Source organism: Pinus tabuliformis, chromosome 7, assembly GCF_031772625.1.
Source record: "Pinus tabuliformis cultivar Carrire ecotype Pingquan chromosome 7, CPIR1, whole genome shotgun sequence".
Classification (NCBI taxonomy): domain Eukaryota; kingdom Viridiplantae; phylum Streptophyta; class Pinopsida; order Pinales; family Pinaceae; genus Pinus; species Pinus tabuliformis.
Window position 1 is genome coordinate 1,555,269,845 of NC_142293.1, and position 11,875 is coordinate 1,555,281,719.

The window sequence follows — 11,875 nt, forward strand, 5'->3', positions numbered from 1 at the left end:
ATATTGCAGCAATATTCAGACCAGCATCCATGATCTCCTTCTGTACTTCCTCCATAATGCCAACAATGCATTATATGCTCCCCCTGAACCTGTGCCATTCGATCTTCGATCAATCCGCAACCCAGCACATGTACGCATATACCCCAGATGAGCCTTGCGTACAACCAATCATCAGAAGAGATTCAACAACAAGATGATGCATCAACAACCCCCAGCTTTTGCCTGAGGTATTCAAAGGTCTCCCTGGGCAATGGTTTGGTGAGTATATCAGCAACTTGTTCCTTAGAAGGAACATACTCCAACTTGACCTTTTGTTCAAGTACTTGTTCCCGGAGAAAATGATACTTGATCGGTATGTGCTTGGTCTTTGAATGCATGACTGGGTTCTTTGAAATGCTGATTGCACTTGTATTATCACATAAGATGGAGATGGGTGGTATACAAGTGATTTGAAAATCCTGCAAGGTCTGCATCATCCAAAGGAGTTGAGTGCAGCAAGATGCAGTAGCAACATATTCCGCTTCAGCTGTAGACAAGGCAATCGAACTCTGTTTCTTGCTGAACCAAGATACTAATCTGGAACCCATAAAGAATGCACCACCACTTGTGCTCTTCCTGTCATCCACGCTTCCGGCCCAATCTGCATCTGTATAAGCATGAAGTGTGAGATCTGTATCTCTAGGATACCATAAGCCATAGTTTTGAGTTCCTTGAAGATATTTGAAGATTCTCTTTACTGCCTGAAGATGAGTTTCCTTTGGATTTGCCTGAAATCTTCCAACTATTCCTACTGCACGGATTATGTCTGGTCGGGTACCTGTCAAATAAAGTAGACTTCCAATCATAGATCTGTAGGTTGGTTGATGCACTGCTGCTAATTCATCATTTGCACTGAGGCTACATCCTGTGACAATGGGTGTACATAATGGTTTTGTATCTTCCATGCCATATTTCTTCAAAATCTGCTTGAGATACATGGTTTGAGACAAAAAGATCCCTCCTTCTTTTTGTTGGATTTGCAAACCAAGAAAATATGTCAATTCTCCCAGCAAGGACATTTCGAATTCTTTCTGCATTACCAAGGCAAAGCTTTGACTCATAGCTTCTTCATTGCTGCCAAAGATAATGTCATCTACATACACAACAAGTATTAGCAATTTGTTGTTTTCAACTTTTATATAAAGATTGCTATCTGCTGATCCTTTTGAAAAACCTTGTTGATGAAGATATTTGTCCAAACGATAGTACCAAGCCCTTGGAGCTTGTTTGAGACCATAGAGAGCCTTTTTCAATCTGCATACAAGATTTGGATCATTTCCAAGAATGAAACCATCTGGCTGCTCAATGTATACTTCTTCTTCCAAGTCTCCATTCAGAAAGGCTGATTTCACGTCCATTTGAAATACTTTGAAGTTTTGAAAGCTTGAGAGAGCAAGGAACATTCGGATGGCCTCAAGTCTTGCAACAGGATCAAAAGTTTCTTCAAAATCTATTCCTTCTTGCTGCGCATACCCTTTACAAACAAGTCTGGCCTTGTTTCTAATTACTTCTCCATTTTCATTCAATTTATTTTTGAAGACCCATTTTGTCCCTATAACATTCTTATCCTTTGGTCTAGGAACCAACTCCCAAGTGTTGTTCTTTTCGATCTGCTCAAGTTCTTCATCCATTGCTTTGACCCAACATTCATCTTTGCATGCCTCTTTCACATTTTGTGGTTCAGTGGAAGAGAGTAATGCCAAATAGCTTGAAGCTTCTGCAATTTTTCTTCTTGTTTGTACACCTGCTTCTTTCTGCCCCAAAATCTGAGATTCTGGATGATTCTTCTGAACATATCTGGATGGAGTTTTCTCTTCTATCCTTATCTACTCCTCTGGTTCTTCTTGAGGTTCTTCTTCTTCATCATTCTGTCTTTGAGGGTAGTCTTCATCTTCTTCGATATCTTCATGATTTACTTGCCTAGGAATGTATCCCTTCTCATCAACCACTACATCAATGCTGTCAACAATTCTTCCAAGTCTTTTATTGTAGCACTTGTATGCTTTGCTGTGTGGAGAATAACCAAGAAGAATGCCTTCATCTGCTCTAGGTTCAAGTTTGCCAAGTTGCTCATCAGTATTCTTAATATAGCATTTGCTCCCAAAGATTTTGAAGTGCTTTACCAAAGGAGTCTCATCATACCAGAGCTCATGAGGGGTTTGAGTGCTGTTCACCCGGACATTTGTTTTGTTGAGAATAACAACCGCAGCATATGCAGCTTCACCCCAGAAATTTGTGTGAGTTCCAGACTCATCAAGCATAGCACGAGCCATTTGTTGGACTGTTCTGTTCATTCTTTCCACCACTCCATTTTGCTGAGGGGTTCTAGCTGTAGAGAATTCTCTTCTTATCCCATGTTCTTCACAGAAATCGAAAAATTCATTTGAGGTAAACTCCCCACCTCTGTCGGATCTGAGGCACTTAGTTTTGTATCCTGATTCATTTTCAACCAAGGCTTTAAAGGATTTGAATTTTTCGAATGCTTCATCTTTGTGCTTCATAAGTCCTAACCAGACAAACCTGGAGAAATCGTCAATGAATAATATCAAGTATTCTTCTCCTCGAGGTGTCCTTTTCCTGAATGGACCACATACATCTGTATGTACTAGCTCAAGAGGCATGCTAGCTGATCCTTCCTTCTCCGGAAAGTTAGTTCTGGTTTGCTTTCTAAACTGACATGATTTGCATATGGTGTTGTCTGGAATTTTGATATCTGGAAGACCACGAACTGCCTGATATTTGCATGCTTTCCTTATTTGTGAAAAGCTTAGATGCCCCAACCTCCGGTGCCATAACCAGTGTTCATCATCCTTGCTTAGATAGCATTGTTGTTGTCCTTCTTCAAATATGTATAGATTATTTGGAGTTCTTTCACCTTTGATCACTGTTTTACCTGTATCAAGATCACGAACAAGACATCCATTTGATCTAAATATCACCTCGGTTCCTTGATCACACATCTGGCTGACACTCAGAAGATTATGCTTCAATCCATCAACATACAAAACATTTCCAGCTTTGACTTTTTCTTTTAACTGAGCAGTGCCTTTTCCTTTTATAGCTGCAGGAGTATCATTTCCAAAAGAAACTTTCTTTCCCTTTTCTAAAGCAAAATATGATTCAAGTTTTTCTTTATCACCTGTCATATGCTTCGAACATCCACTGTCAATGTACCATAGATTTTCCTGTCCCTCTGCATAAAATGCTATCCTACATCTTTCTGTTTGTGGTTCCTTTATTCTCCATGTTTTGGTGCTTGAGGCTTGTTTCTTTGTCTGCTGAAACCTGCTCCTGCATTCAGAATCTTCATCACCAAAGTTATTGCAAATAGAACATTCAACTTCATTTTCAAGAGCCGAAAAGTTGTTATAGGTCCTTTTTGTAATCCCGGTCATACTTCTTTGTTTCTGAGCTTCTCTAGTCATGATTGTTTTATATGCAACACATTGAGCTGCTTTATGACCAAAGTTATGGCAAGAGAAACATTGTCCATTGAAGAAACTTCTGCGGTTATCAAATCTACCAGCCAAATGATTGTAATTTCTATTGTCATCCATTCTTGAACCAAATTGAGAAGATTTTACCTGTGGCTGGTTGTAGCTTTTGTTCACCCTTAAGACAGATTGCCCCTGATAGTCTTTGTTTGCAATTCGTCCCTGCTTTACCTGGTGATCTCCATTGTGCTTTTGCTCATTCCTTCTTGCTGCATCAAGATAACTTTTTGAGGTGGATGCTTGAGAAGTTTCTCCATTATAGCCCAGACCTGTCTTGTTTAGAGGAGAACGCTGTACATTGATGATCTCATCCAAAGTTTCAGATCCTTTGACAAACTTAAGATTAATAGCCTTTGTTTTCTCAATCTCTTTTCTAAGACCAACAATTTCACCTTCTAACTTTTCAAGATATTTTTCTTTTTCATCAATTTGAAGTTGTAGGGTATCAATGATCCTATTCTTTTCTTCTATACATGTCTTGAGTCTAGAAATTTCTTCATAAAAGCTATCCACATCTATAGCATCCATGTAATCATCATCTTCAAATGCCATTAAAAGATTATAGTCATTACCTCGTTCATCTTCATCACTATTTGATAGACCATCACTATCTTCATGAGTGTAGTAGCTTTTCTTATTTGCATTTTGTTTCTTGTTCCATCTAGCAGGTTCCTTTCCTTTGTCAATCTTATCCTTATGAGGACATTTCGCAGCATAATGACCTACTCTTCCACAAGAAAAACATTTAAAAGGTAACTTACCTCTGAACCTTCCAGTACCCCGTTGAAGATTTCTGACAAAATTTGATTCTTCTTCTTCTTCTAGCACGTGACTTGCTTCATAGTAGTCTCCTTTGCCTGAAGCCTTGAAGGCAGCTTCTCTTCTATCTGATGGACCTCCCTTTCTCATCTCATAAGCAGTTAGAATTCCGTGTAGCTGAGACATAGTAAGAGTTCGTAGATTTTCATTTCTTCTATTGCAGACACTTTAGATTCAAACATGGGGGACAATGATCTTAGAACCTTTTCAACCACAATAGCCTCTTTTATTTCTTCACCCAAGTTTTTCATGCAATTAACAATTTTGTCTACACAAAGGAAATAGTTAACCACACTTTCATCATTATACATTCTGAGATTCACATACTGAATCCTGAGGGTTTGAAGTTTAGCACGCTTTACCTGTTCATCTCCTTCGTAGCTCAAAACAATCTTGTCCCATATTTCTTTTGCGGATTTATATTGCATAACCTTCACGAATTCTATTTGAGATAAGCATCCCAGCAAACTATTGACTGCTTTAGCATTTGTTTTGTATTTCTTCTTTTCGGCCGGATCTGTAGGAGTAGCTGAAGGAAAAGTGTAGCCTGTATCTATGATATCCCAAACTTCTGTACCAAGAGATTGAAGATAGGCAGTAACTCTTACCTTCCAATAATTGAAGTTTGTCCCATCAAAAATTGGTGGCCTGATTGATGCTTCCCTCTCGTAGTTGCTCATGATGAGTGATCTTCCTTCAAGCGATCAAGCTTCTCTGAAGGACCTGCTCTGATACCAATTGTTGGAAATAATACTAAGAGGGGGGGTGAATCAGTATTATCAAGTTCTTTTAATAAATCTTCCTTATTTATACTTTGAATTAATTTTGCATGTCAGTACCATAAAATAATGAGCATGAACAAGAAAAACAGATAGACACACCAAAGAACACCAAATATAAGGTGGAAACCCAATGTGGGTGAAAACCACCTGCTGCAATATGTCTCTATCTTCTTTCAAATTAGAAACTCCTTTTACAATGATTTTGTACTGGTGCAGTCCTTTACCAGTACGCAGGCTGCAACCTGCAGAGAGCTACAACTCTCTCTTGTTTTCCAATCTCTTCTGGAAGGGAGCTACAACCCCCTACTTCTTTTCTTTCAAGGACCACTTTTCATAAATTTTCAAACTGGATCCAAGAATATCAAATAATCATCAAGTACATGCAAAATACCCAAACTCCTTATACAATTAACCAAGAGTCACCCAACTTCTCAGAATGTTGTAAACAGAAAGACGGTACGAGAAATATAAACCCAGAACTCTGCAGCAATAGATAAAAGATAATCAACAAATGTTTTTAAGACTGATCCGCAGTTTTTCTTTATCTAGGCTGTGGGGCTTTGCACTTCACCTTCTGTGCCTCTGCGTATCCCCGCAGAGAGCCTTGAACTGCACTGCGTATGCACGCACTGTACCTTTAAATGTGCCGCGTACCAATACTATGCTCCCGCACCCACTGCTTCTATCGCGCTGCGTACTTTCACTGTGCCGCGTACCATATATGTAAAATCACAACTCCAATGTCTTAGTTTGGATGGGTTCTAATGATTAAAATAAAAGGACTATGATAACAGGGTATCCACAATTTTTATTATACTAGTCTAAACCTATCTAACTCCAGATTTATCATGTGCCGAGAGGGATCAAATCTCTCAAGGTGCAAACTTTCTTTTTAGAGTGTAGAATTTGTGGAAAGGTTTTCACCTTGAGGGTTTCAATCCCTCTTGGTGCATGATATATCTAGAGTTGGATGGATCTAGGCTGGTTCAAGCTAGGAGAATTAATGTCATATCTTTATATTATCATTATTATGTATAGTTTTGAGATAAATGTCATACTTTGAAATTTACACTATTTTTTCTTTGCTTGACATGACCATATAATTCTATTCTTTAATTTAATATCTTTTGGTGGCCTTGAATAGTTTGTACATCTGTGTTTCCATGTTTTGAGTGGTTTTTGCGTGTCTTTGTTTGGATTCTCTGAGTGGTTTGTTTGTTTATGTATTTTGATTTGGATGGTAATATTTCTGAATGTTATAGTTTTTGTGTTATATTTCTATATGTGTATGTAATTGTCTATTAGTAATTAGTTGGTCATTGAAGAAGGAAGACAATATTGTCAATAACTTGCAGGAGGATTGATATTGCACATCTATTTCATTTAATTTTATGTATCATGGTTTTTGACAACTAATTAATTCTTAATAGTGTCCCTTCAGGTATTACTAAAGATATCTTGAAGAGTAGTTTTATTTTTATTTGTTGAGCTACCCCAATTGTGAGATAATTAGTTGATAGATATTGTTAATAACTTTAATTATGAAAAATGATGAAATACAAATTTTGAAAGAAAAGTGACAATCTAATAGTGTTGAATGGAAAAAAATGTGAATAAAAAGAATATAGCCAATTATAAATAGTCTTCATTGTGATCAATCTACACTATTTTTGTCTACTATTTTTATTGTCACCCTTGCTAGTTTTACCATATTTTCATATCAATTATATGAAAATTGCAGTTGAAATCATAAACCATTCAAATATTTAGCTTGAGGTATTGTAATAAACATCTTACCTTCTCTCGCTTGCTCTCCAATATTAATAGGTTTCTTTACTATAACACAAAAATCAATCCCTGTTGTCAATAATTTTCTGTGTTTATACTTAAAATCAATCACACTCTTAATCCAATCACTTTAAAATTAGTGTACCATCATATATCCAATTACATCAAATCAGAAATCAACATGTACACTAAATCAATGCATCTAGTGCAAGTAATAAAAAGATTAGAAATCACATTTACACTTAAATCAATGCATCTAGTGCAAGAAATCAAATATCGTTAGAAATCAACATCTACAATGAAATTATTTCATCTAGTGCAAGTATCAAATAGGATTAGTAGTCACCATCTACAATAAAATAAATGCATCTAGTGCAAGAAATCAAATGTGATTATAAATCACCATCTACACTGAAATCAATGCATCTAGTGCAAGCAATAAAATAGAATTAGAAAAAATATACATTGAAATGAATGCATCTAATGCAAGAAATCAAATAGGAATAGAAATCAACATCTACACTGAAACCAATGCATCTAGTGTAAGAATTCAAATATCATTAAAAATCAATATCTACACTAAAATCAATGCATCTAGTGTAATAAATATTCTTCTCTTTCTTCCCCCTCCATCTCTCCTTCTTTTTCTCTCTATCTCACCCCCAAACATACACACACACACACACTCTCCACATTAGAGTGAATTTTAGCCTAAAAGTGCCAATGGAATTTTCACGTAATTTCTATGCCACAATATGTAAACCAATCAAAATACTTTAAATTTAAAAAGAGGTACATGTAAACATTTTGGAGGGAAAATAATATATACTACTCTTTTCACTTGTATGTTTGGCTTATCTCCTTATACTTTTACTCAAATTTCAAGTGTAGACAATTGTTGGATGGGGAATTAAATTCCACATCCAACTAATGCCAATCAAGCATACTTTTGAGAAGACCCACATTTGCAAAAAATGAAGATACATTAAAAAGCGTGTTGAACACATTTTTTAATGTATCTTCATTTTTTGTCAATGTGGATTTTTTCAAAAGTATGCATGATGGACACTTGTTGGATGTAGAATTTAATTCCCCATCCAACGAGTGTCTACACTTGAAATTTGAGTAAACATATAAGAAGATAAGCCAAAAATACAATTAAAAAAAGTAGTTTTCTCCTTTTCTCTTCAAAATTCATAAATCTTATTTTATTATTTTAACTATTATTTTTTTATTTTTCCTTAGGAGGCCTCTTCTCTCACTCTCTTCCCTCAATCTCTCCCCTTCCAACTCCATATCTTTATCCATCCCTTCTCCTCCTCCCTCTCCCTTCCCCTCTCCTCCTCCCTCTCATCCTTCCTCTCTATCCATTTCTTTAACCATCTCTCTCTCTCTCTCTCTCTCTCTCTCTCTCTCTCTACCCTCCAACCATCACTTTCTCCCTCCCTCAATCCTCCTCTCTCCTCATCCATGTTTGTGTATCCCTGTCTCTTTCTTATCCTTCTCTCCCTCTCTCACTCCTCTCCTTCTCTCTCTCTCTTCATTCCTCCTCTCCCCTCTAATTTTTGTTTATCTCCTTCAGTGCAAGCAATCAAATAGGACCAGATATCACCATTTACGGTGAAATCAATGCATCTAGTGAAATAAATATTCTTCCCTCTCTCTCCCGTCCATCTATATCTATATCTCCCTCCATCTATACTTCTTTTTATATCTATCTCACTACCCCCCCCCCCCCCCCCCCAAACACACATGGTCTCTCTCTCTCTCCATGTTTATCTATCTCTCCCTCTATCTCTCTCTTCTTCCCTTTCTCCTCCTTCCATCTATATCTCTATCTCCCTTTGTCTCTCTTTTGTATTTCTATATCACCCCCAAAAAATACACACTCTTTCTCCATGTTTATCTATATTTCCCTCCCTCTTTCTTTCCCTCACTCTTTCTCTTCTCTTATCTCCTCTCCCCTCCTATCTCTCTTCCCTTCTTCTCTCCTCCCTCCCTCTCTCTCCATATCCCTTATCAATCCCTCTCACTCTATCCACCTTTGTCTCTATGTGTATTTATTTTTACCTTCCACTCTCTCTCCCTTCCTCTCTCCTTCTCTCTCTCACGTGTTGGCTCTCTTCCTTCCTCTCTCTCCCTTTCTCTCCAACCTCCCTCTATCACTCCCATCAACTCTCTCTCTCTCTCTCTCTCTCTCTCTACAACTCTATCACTATATCCCTCATTCTCTTCTTCTCTGTCCTACTCTCCCCCACTTCTATCCATCTCTCCTTGTTTGTCTCTCTATCTCTCCCCCAAGCATAAACATTCCCTCTCCATCTCTTCCTTGTCATTCCCTCTCTCTCCACTTTTCTCTCTCTATGCCTTTCTTCTTCCATCCCTTTCTCTCCTTCCAACTCCATCTCTATCCTCCCTCTCTCTTCCTTTCTCTCACTCCCTCTATCTCTCCACCTCTATCATTCTATGTCTTTGTTCTTCCCTCTCCCTATATCTAGAGTTAATATATATCATTATAATATATAAAATATATATATTATATTAAATCTAATGTTATATTAATTAAAAGTTATTAAATTGAATAATATTAATATTAATATCATATTTAATAATAATATTAATATGAATATTAACCTTTCAATATTAATATAGGATTTAATGGTGTTTTTAAATGGCATGATAACAAAAATTACAATAAAACTACATTAACTGAATATTTTGGAATTTACAACTTTAACATGGAAATATTTATATGTATAGAGATTTTAATATATGGATAGTATATACCTTTCTTTTTAAAGATTCATTTTACAAATAATCAATTAAAAAAAATATCAAAAGATTTTAGAGCAAGATTTTGGATTCTGTGTTGAATTAACCTTTTTACTTTGATTTAAGAAATGGTAGTGGCTTTAGTAAAGATGTTTAAAATTTTACCTAATTTGAAAATTTAATGTGCTAAAAGGTTTTGGTTGAAGGTAAATTTATGATCCATTCAAATTCAAAGTATATGATAAAAGAACTATTAAACGTGTGAGATAATTGTATTGTAATTTTTTTTATCTAAATAAATGAGATAATTGTATTGTAGTTTTTTTAATCTCTATGGTTATTTTTAATTTTGTTTGGGCCAACATTAATTTTTTCTATTTTCATTATTATTATTTATTGGAGAGACAAACATAAACATTATTTAGATTTCTAATTTTTTATTTTTATGTTGACCAACATTAGCTAGAATTTAACTTTGAACACACACATACATACACATCTTGTCATCCTAGGCTATAGAATGAGCCTCTCGATGCAATACAAAATATTTTATAAAAAATTCAATTGTTTATTTATAAGAGTGATTTTATTTTTTATATTTCAATTTTTTAAATTGAAATTACATAATAAAAATTTTAATTAGACTATAGTTTTTTTATTTAAAATAAAATTTTTAATATTTAAGTAAATTCAACTTTAAAAAAATGTATGCGTATCATTTAGATTATGCACTTAAATTTATGATACTATCAAATTATTGCAAAATTTAAATCATTATAAAATTTCGAATAAAATTGCAGAGAGAATATTCAAAAGGACAAATAAGCACATGGTTTAAACTACGACAAGGGATTATGGTATGGGCTCTATATTTACAAGCTTCGATGAACAACACGGTCACTGGAGATAAAAGCAGTGTTAAGTATTATGGAAAAGTTAATAATTCACTCATACATGTAAATAGAGATAAAAGAAATATTAAACATTACGTAATACTTGAATGGTTCACTTGTGCCTTTCAGAGATAAAGGAAATATTAAACATTATTTAATAATTGAATGGCTCACTTGTGTTTTTCATTAAATTCATCGAATAACATTTTTATCTAATAGACAAGATGGAACCACAATGAAACAATAATTAGTTGTGTAACGAACCCGAGGGTCCACCTAACATATATATAAACTTCAATAATAAATTAAGTTATCTTATCCCTTGCCTTTGGTTTTGCCTTTGGTTTCTCACCCACTTTACCCATATATGGATTACTCACATGTAATCGATGTCTTAATAACATATATATAAACTTCAATAATAAATTAAGTTATTTTATCCTTTGCCTTTGGTTTCTCACCGACTTTACCATGAAATAAACATGAGTTATGTATAGGCATGGTAGGGCTCGGTGTGACTTGATGAATCTTATTTGGCTTCAAGTGGGAGAATGTTAAGTGTGAAACCAAATTCACGCAGGATTCTAGATCCTTCTAGATCAAATCTTTCTAGATCTCCAGGATTCTAGATCTTTCTACACTGCCATTAGTTTCTAGATCATTCCAGATCTCCATCTGAATCACATACAAGATTCTAGATCCTTCTTCTGCCTCTGTAAATTGTAATTTCTCTGGCCAAGGAAAGCAAGCCAAGGCCCAAGCCTATTATGTAATGCAAAGTGATTTCTGTTCTCCAGGGATTGTTTTATCTATTCCGCTGTTTCTGATTGAGTAATCTTGTTGTTTCTTTATTTGTTGTCTCTGTAAATTATTCTGCTATTGCCATCTAAGTCTCTGAATATAAATATGTTGTGTGTTATGTATGAATTTGAACTAACTTACACCCTACCACCTATACCATAATAGCAAATGCAGGATATTTAGTCAATTACTACCATGATAATCCACCATCCAGGGTATCGCAGGATATCAAAAGAAAAGGGTGTGATGATCTTTTTGGAAGAAGCTCATATATATTTCATTTCATTTATATCATGGTTGCTTCAATAGAATATATGGTATGTTATTAATGAAACTGTCCCAACCACCAAAGATAACCTTTGCTTATCGTAGGATATCTAATCAAACACCTACCATGATAATCCAAATATTCAAGATATAGATTTCATGAATAGCCATTGGTATATTCTAGAAATCTAAAATTGAAAATTTCTAATATATTTCTAAA